This window comes from Mandrillus leucophaeus, unplaced genomic scaffold (genome assembly GCF_000951045.1).
Source record: "Mandrillus leucophaeus isolate KB7577 unplaced genomic scaffold, Mleu.le_1.0 Scaffold1034, whole genome shotgun sequence".
Lineage (NCBI taxonomy): Eukaryota > Metazoa > Chordata > Mammalia > Primates > Cercopithecidae > Mandrillus > Mandrillus leucophaeus.
In genome coordinates this window covers 525,226-534,582 of record NW_012098477.1, presented here as the reverse complement: position 1 = coordinate 534,582, position 9,357 = coordinate 525,226, and the positions used below count along the sequence as shown (strand labels likewise).

At 37.9% G+C, this 9,357-nt stretch overlaps 1 pseudogene; it reads left to right on the top strand.

The window, feature by feature from the left end:
• Positions 1-4,961: 4,961 nt before the first annotated feature.
• On the top strand, positions 4,962-8,437 carry LOC105538870 (annotated as a pseudogene).
• Positions 8,438-9,357: the final 920 nt, after the last annotated feature.

Here is a 9,357-nt window from a genome sequence, read left to right as displayed (position 1 = left end):
TACTCACGGGTCAGGGACCCACTTGAGCAGGTAGTCTGTCCGTTCTCAGATCTCAACCTCCATGTTGGGAGACCCACTGCTCACTTCAAAGCTGTCAGACAGAGTCGTTTGCGTCTGCAGAGGTTTTAGCTGCTTTTTGTTGTTGTTGTTGTTGTTGTTGTTTAGCTGTGCCCTGTCCCCAGAGGTGGAGTCTACAGAGACAGGCAGGACTCCTTGAGCTGCTGTGAGCTCCACCAAGTTCGAGCTTCCCAGCCGCTTTGTTTATCTACTTAAGCCTCAGCAATGGTGGACGCCCCTCCCCCAGCCTCGCTGCTATCTTGCCGTGAGATCACATACTGCTGTGCTAGCAATGAGGGAGGCTCCGTGGGTGTGGGACCCTCTCGGCCAGGTGTGGGATATAGTCTCCTGGTGTGCCCGTTTGCTAAGATCCTTGGTAGAGTGCAGTATTGGGGTGGGAGTTACCCGATGTTCCAGGTGTTGTGTGTCTCAGTTCCCCTGGCTAGGAAAAGGAATTCCCTTTCCTCTTGCACTTCCCAGGTGAGGCCATGCCTCCCCCTGCTTCAGCTCTCGCTGGTCAGGCTGCAGCAGCTGACCAGCACTGATTGTCAGGCACTCCCTAGTGAGATAAACCCAGTACCTCAGTTGAAAATGCAGAAATCGTCTGTCTTCTGTGTCACTGGCTCTGGGAGTTGGAGACTGGAGCTGTTCCTATTTGGTCATCTTCGAAAAAGAAGCTTAATGGACTCACAATTCCACGTGGCTGAGGAGGCCTCACAATCATGGCAGAAAGTGAAAGGCATGTCTTACATGACAGCAGACAAGAGAGAAAACTTGTGCAGGACACCTCCCACTTATAAAAACATCAGATCTTATGAGACTTATTCACTATTATGAGGACAGTGTGGGAAAGATCTGCCCCCATGATTCAGTTACCTACCACCATGTTTCTCCCATGACATGTGGGAATTATGGGAGCTACAATTTAAGATGAGATTTGCGTGTGGTCAGAGTCAAACCATATCACTCCTCAAAGGCCATTTGATCAAGAAGGGAATTATGGAGGAAATCAAATTTATTGAAACAAATAAAATGGAAACACAACATACCAAGACTTGTGGGAGACAGCAAAAGCAGTGCTCAGAGGGAATTTTATAGAAATAAACACATATAGAAAAAAGTAGAAATATTTTAAATAAACAATCTAATAATTTACCTCAATGAACTAGAAAAGCAAGAACAAAACAAATTGAAAATTAGTAAAAGAAATAATAGAGATCAAAGCAGAACTAAATGAAATAGATTTAAAAAAACAAAAAAACAATGAAAGGAAATGTTTTTTAATAGATAAACACAATCAATAAACTGCTAGGGGGAATACCCAAAAGCAAAAGAGAGAAGACTCACAAAAGTAAAATCAGAAATGAAAAAGGAGACAATACAACTGATACCACAGAATTAGAAAAGATTATCGGAGACTATTATGAGCAATACACACTAACAAAATAGTAAATCTAAAGGAAATGAATAAATTTCTAGACTGATATCACCTATCAAGACTGAATGAGGAAGAAATAAAAAACTTGAACATACCAATAATGAGAAATGAGATTGAATCAGTAATAACAGGCCTCCCAACAAAGAAAATCACAGACCTGGATGGCTTCATTGAAAAGTACCACCAAACTTTCAAAAAAGAGCTAACATCAATTTTCCTCAAATTATTTCAAAAAATCTAAAGGAGAAAATTTTCCCTAACTCATTGTATGAGGCAGCATTACCCTAATGCTAAAACCAGACAAGAATGCAACAAAAAAGAAAACTACAGTAAAATGCTTCTGATGAACACAGATACAAAAATTCTCAACAAAATACTAGCAAACCAAAACCAACAGCACATCAAAATAATAATAATAATAATAATAATAATAATAATAATAATGTGCCAGGATTAAGTGGGATTTTTACCAGGGATGCAAGAATTGTTCAACATATGCAAATCAATAAACATGATACATCACATCAACATAATGGACAAAAACCATATGATCATCTCAATAGATGAAGAAAAATCATTTTGCAATACTCCCCCATGATAAAAAGTCTCAAGAAAGTAGGCAAAGAAAGATCATACCTGAACATAATACAGGCCACTTATGACAAACCCACAGGTAACATTGTACTGAATGGGGAAAACCTGAAAGCCTTTACTCTAAGAACTGGAACAAGACAAGGATTCTCCCTTTCACCATTCTTATTTGATGTAGTACTAGAAATCCTAGCCAGAGCAATCAAACAAGAGAAAATTAAGGTATTCAAGCTGGGTAAGAATAAGTCAAATTGCCCCTCTTTGCTGATGATATAATCTTACATCTAGAAAAAACCAAAGACTCTACCAAAAAAATCTCTTAAATCTATAAATAAATTTAGTGAAGTTGTAAGATACAAAATCAACACACAAAAATCAATGGCATTTTTATACGTGAATAATGACCTAGTGAATAAAGAAATAAAGGAGGCCATCCCATTTACAGTAACTGAAAAAAAAACAAACCTAGGAATAAATTTAACCAAGGAGGTGAAAGAACTGTGCAAGAAAAACTATAAAACACTGATGAAAGAAATTTAAGAGTACACAACAAATGAAAATGAAAAGATGTTTCATGTTCATAAATTAAACAATTATCATTAAATAATCATACTGATATTTTCACATTCTTAAAATAATTAATATCATTAACATAATATCACTGAAATTGAATATTAGTCATTAAAAATTAATTACCATATTCATATCATTAAAATTACCATATTGCCCAAAGTGATCTATAGATTCAATGCAATCTGCATTCAAATATCAATGTCATTTTTCATAGAATTAGAAAAAGCAATCCAAAAATTTGTATAGAACCAAAAAAGAGCTCGAATAGCCAAGCAATCTTGAGCAAAAACAACAAAGCTCGAGGCATCACCTGACCTGACTTCAAAATGTGTTACAAGGCTATCATAACCAAAATAGTATGGTATTAGTATAAAAACAGGCACACAGACCAGTGAAACAGAATAGATAATTCAGAAATACATTCATTTATTCACAGTCAAGTGATTTTAGACACAGGCACTAAGAACATACACTGGAAAAAGGATACCTTCTTCAATAAGTGGTACTGGGAAAATTGGATGTCCACATGCAGAAGAATAAAAGTGGGCTTCTATCTCTCACCATATAAAAAAATCAACTCAAGATGGATCAAAGACTTGAATGTAAGACCCAAAACTATGAAATAACCAGAAGAAAATGTAGGGAAAACACTTCGGAATATTGGTGTAGGCTAAGATTTGTGTATGGTGAAGATCTCAAAAGCATAGATAGAAACAAACAGATAAATTGAACTCTATTAAACTAAATAGCTTCTTCACAGCAAAGGAAACAAGAGTTAAGAAACAACACATTGAATGGGAGTATATATTTGCACACTATTCATCCCGCAAGGGACTAATATCCAGAATATACAAAGAACTCACCTCAATGGTAAAAATAAAAATCGAATTAAAAAGTGAGGAAAGGACAAGAATAGACATTTTTCAAAAGAAGATATACAAATGACCAACCATATATGAAAAAATGCTTAATATCACTAATCATCAGGGAAATTCAAATCAAAACCACAATGAGATATACCCTCTTACTCTAATTAGAATGGCTATTAATAAAAATAATAAATAACAGAAGATGCAAAGAAAAGGGAACTCATACAATATTGGTGGGAATGTCAATTAGTACAGTTGCTATAGAAAACAGTATGACATTTCTCAAAAGCTAAAAATAGAGCTGCCATATGATCCAGCAATTCTGCTGTTGGGTGTATGTTGAAAAGAAAGGAAATCAATATATTGAGGATTCTACACTTTCATGTTTATTGCAACACTCTTTAAAATAGCTAAGATGTGGAATTCACCTAAGTGTCCATCAACTGACAAATATACAAAGTAAATGTGGTATATAAATGCAATAGAATACTGTTCGACCATAAAAAGAATGAAATCTCATCATTTAAAGCAACATGGATGGAAGTGGATGTCATTAAGTGAAGTAAGCTGGACACAAAAAGGAAAATTTTACATGTTCTCATTCATATGTGGGAGCTATAAAAAGTTGATCTCATCGAGATAGAGAACAGAATGGTAGATACTAAAGCCTAGGAAGGGTGTGTGGGTAGGAGGGGGGTGATGAAGAGAGGTTGGTCAATGGGTACAAACATACAGTTAGAAGTTATAAATTCTGATGGTCCACAGCAGGTTAGGGTGACTGCAGCTAGTAACAACGTATTGTAAATGTCAAAGTAGCTGGAAGAGAGGACTTGAAATGTTTCCAACACATAGAAACGATAAATACTCAAGGTGATGGATACCCTAAACACCCTGATTTGATCATTATACTTTCTCTGCATGTAAGAAATACTCACATGTACCCCATAAATATGTAAAATATTATGTGTCAATTTAAAAACCTAAAAATCTCATTGAATAAGTATGAGCTATACATACATTTAAGAAAGGTTAATACAAACAAGTAATATAGCTTTTTAAAAATTGGAAAAGCTGTCTCCAACATTTGAGCCATTAAAATAATGGAGAGACTTTATCGTTATGGATAGATGAGATAGATAATACATGTAAAGTTAAGTGGTTATTTATCTTTATGAAAATGTACAGGTAGACTCCTCAAAGTTTGTGAAGATATAAAATCAGTGGAAATGAAAGACCAAAATCTCTTTGCAGCTGGTAGGAAGAGGCAGGTAAGTCTCGGTGAGAAATTGCAAAACAATGTATTAGAAAAAGAGAGTATGGAGTATACTTAAAGCACAATATTCTGACTTACTAATTAAAAAGAAAGGGGAATTTGATGCCACAATAAGCTATTCCCAAGTATACAGGCCTAAAAAGTTAAAAACAAAATGGAGATGGGTTTAATCCGGGAGCAGTTAAAAGAAAAGAATCCTCGTGCAACTCCTTGGTCAGCTTCATGCAGCGCAGGTGAATTCCTCATTCACACTACTCCAGAAGATTCCGAGAATAGCTGGGGAAATACCCTGGTGAGAGTCGCAAGAGCTCCAGTATGCAAGTAGCCTGATAAGAGGAGACTCTGAAGTCTGCAGTAAAAGAAGCAGAGAAGGGATGTGATTCATTTAAATACGGTTGTGAGTGGAGTGCACAGAGCTAACATAGGCTCATTCAACTCACACAATACTAGGAAGTACATGGTGACATATCAAATTCATCATCTGTGTTTTGGAAAATCCCACATACCAAGGTGGTTTTCAATCCCAGGGTCACAACTTAGTTTCTCTTTCTTCCTTATAGCAGTTCCCAAGGACTCAGCCTCTTTGACGTTGCTATGAAGCACATAGTCCTAGACCCATTCAGAACTACTCTTTTATTCCCTAAACATGACATAATCTTCCCTAATCATGATAATGATAATTATGGCCAACATTTTTTGGGATGTTGCTATGTGTCAGTCACTCAGCTCAATGATTTATGCATTAATTTATTTGAGCTTCACAATATTCTTATGAGTTAAGTACTAACATTATCCATTTTATAGAGGAGGACCTTGTGTTACAGACAGGTTCAGACCTTGCCCAAGGTGGAATGAGAATTCATCATCAGGCCTTCTGTTTCCAGGTCCTCCATGTGTAACCACTGAGCTACAGTGATTCTCATGCTGCTTCATCTGGATCTTGAAATGCTGGGCCCTCTTACTTGATGCTGCCTGCAACATATGCCTTATTCATTTTTCCTTTACTATCTTGGATAATACCTCCTTTATAGTATTCTCTGACCCTAAGACTGAGTCAGGAACCCTTCTTCATGTTTCCATAGCATCCTACACTAAGCTCTATCATAGCACCCCTTGCTCGCTACATTGTTACTCCCATTTACCTTTCTCTTCTATTGATATTGTGAGTTATTTAACATCAGGGACTCTTTCCAATTCTTTATTCACTCAGTAAATAATTACTGGGAAACTAAAATGTACTAGCCATTGAATTCATAGACCTTGACAAATAGTATGGGAATAAGAAATATTTGATGAATAAATAAATAAATTAATGTTCTTCTTTGGGGTACTTCTCCCTTTAGGAATCAGTTGTGAACTTTGTCACAGATTTCACTGAGAAATATAAGAATTAACTGCATAACCACATTGAATAGGTTATAAAATTGATTGTATTCATGCACAGTTGTTGTAATTATTGCCCTTTGTCTTTGCCTTCCAATTCTTTCTAAAATCATCATTGGAAGTCTTCCTGGTTAAACACACCTTCTTTAATATCTCTGCTGATGGAATGCTTCAGACTTTATGTACACTTACAGCCTACCATCTAGCATTCACTAGGTGCCACTTTTCTAAGCACTTTGAGATATTAATGGATTTAATCCTCACAATAACTCTGTAAAGAAGGTGCTATCATTAAGCCCATTTTAGAGATAAAGCAATTGAGACACAGACAAGTTAAATAACTTGCCCACAGTTACATAGTTAGGACCTGGCAGAAACAAAATTAAATTCGGGGCAGTGTGGCTTCAGAGTGCATACTGCTTCCCATTACACTCTATTTCCTCTTTGAGGCATAACAATGGAAAATTGCATTTTGACACATTTTTTTGTGAGAGATCACTTGGTAAAAATTGTATGGAGAGAAACATGGCACTCTATCAAAGTTGAAGATGCTCATAACCTTTGACTTTGCATTTTTTCACTACCTGTTACTCACTTACGTGTGAAATGACATGTTACAAAGTTTTCTATTGCAGAAATGTTTGTTATGGTAACAACTGGAAAAGAAGACCAACACATTGACCTCTATTTCTGAAAACATGGCCAATATGATAGTTTGAATGTCTCTCCCATAGCCTGGCTTTGCACTAGTCATCTAAAGGAGCAGAGCTAAGGAAAGTAATGCCCAGGACTCCAGATATTTGGGAAGAATGCTTGATCTGGGACCCTCCCAGGGCAGTCTTTCCTGGCAATTCATACTGATGGAAATGAATGGATCACCTCAGATATTTATCAGCCTTCACTATCTCTGCCTCCTCATTGTGTCATCAAAGATTCAGATGGAGGTTAAGTACAGAGGAAACTGAAGTGCCTGGCCCATTCAACGTTTTCTTCCTCTCGGACCTGGATCCACTTCTTTAAAGGTGAAGTAGGATAGCTGTTTTCGTAATTTCATTGTTCACATTATGTTGAAATTTTCCTTCCCTTTGATCTCTGCCCTTAATCCAGTAGGTCATTACAAGTTTCTTAGTTTATTTCCAAGAGTGCTGAGCTCTTGATCAGTAGAGGAGCAAAGATAACCCCTGTGCCTGGAACATTACCCAAGGAATCCAAAAAACTGTTGCTGTTTAGACCACTGTGTAAGCTGTTACATAGTTGGAGCCTCACCTCTGTCTTTCCTTTGTCCATTTCCTTCAGATTTAGACATTCTTCAGTGCCAAGGTCAAAGTCCACTGCTGTGACTGAGCTCTTCTTTGAAGGTTTCTCCAGCTTCATGTGACAGCACAGACTTGTCTTCTTTGTTGTCTTTCTAACTTTGTACCTGCTGACTCTCTCTGGCAATGTGATTATTGTGACCATTATTCGTCTGGACAATCACATCCACACCCCCACGTACTTCTTCCTGAGCATTGCTGTCTATCTCTGAGACCTGCTGCATGGTGGCCATTATTCCCCATATGCTTTCTCGCCTCTTGAATCCTCACTAGCTTATTGTCATGCAAGGCTGTGTCACTCAGCTCTTCTATCTGACTTTTGACATCAACAACTGCTTTCTGCTCATAGCCATGGGATATGATTGCTATGTGGCCATCTGCAACCCCCTACAGTATTCATAGGTAAGAAGACTTGTGTCTGGCTGGGATCTGGGTCACTGAGGATTGGCCTGGGCATGGCCATTGTCCAAGTAACATCCATGTTTGGCCTGCCCTTTTGTGATACCTTTGTCATCTCCCACTTATTCTGTGATGTGACACCCCTGCTGAATCTGGCCTGCACAGACATCACTGTCAATGAGATCATCAACTTTGTTGTCAGTATCTGTGTCCTTGTCCTACATATGGGCCTGATCTTTATCTCCTATGACCTTATCATCTGCACCATCCTTAAGATTGCTTCAACTGAGGGTAGGAAGAAGGCCTTTGCCACCTGCACCTCCCGCCTCAGAGTGGTCATCAGCCACTATGGCTGTATTTCCATCGTCTACCTGAAGCTTAAGTCCCAGAGTTTTCTGGGGAAGAACAGACTCATCTCAGTGACCTACACCATTATCACTCCTCTGCTAAACTCTGTCATGTGCAGCCTGAGGAACAGGAGCTCAAAGATGCTCTGTGCAGAGCCATGAAGAAGAAACTGTTCAGTGTGTCAAGATTGTGATGGCCTCCCTTCGTGTGCTTACTTCTCCAAAGTTTTGGCAGTCAGGAATATTGTGATTCTTCACAATCCAGGGAGCCTCCTATGGGGCCTGCTCCTGGAATGTCATCACAGGACATGTCTTCTCTCAGATTAGTAGTCATATTCCCATGAAACCAGGTAAAAGGGCCTGTGAGTTTCACCAGTTCTTACTCCTGCCAAATAACACAAAAATGGAAGATTCATGTTGGACACCTTGTAAAAAGCTTCAGATATGTTATTCTATTTTGAGGCTAGGGAACCTTCAGAGGGGAAAATGGAATGTGTTAATTTAGTTGCTTTTTATACAATTTCCCCCTTAGATCCACCTTTTTGTCTTATGTCTTTATTTGTTCACAAACTTTAGTATAAGTTTACTAGTTCCTCTTTCAGTGGTGTGGGCATCACCCTCACCCCATGGAGCCCATGGTGAGCCATGAGTATATGCTGTTTCTCCTCGATAGTGCTACCTCATGTTTTTCACCACCATCATCATAGGATATAAAGACGAGGAATTAATATCACACTGACAACAAAGTTCTATATGTTTGTACATCACTTTATAATTTATAAGGAACTTTCACCCATAGGATGTCACTTGATCCTTAATGAACCCTATAGAGTAAGCTGGGAAACAATTATGTTATTGTCCCTATTTTAGACCTGAAAATACTAAAGCACATATAGATAGAATTTATCTGCCCAGGCACACAAAACTAGACATTTGTAGCAATAGGATTTGGATCTAGTTCGCTTATCATTGTCACTTGCTTTTTGTAATGAATGGAGTAACATGAAGCAGGAACTTCTTGAGAAAAACCATGGTCTTCTCAAGAAGACCATGTACGGGCAAGGCTCTCACTGTTCTATGAAGCATGTCTATGTATTTTAGGAGAAAAAAGCAT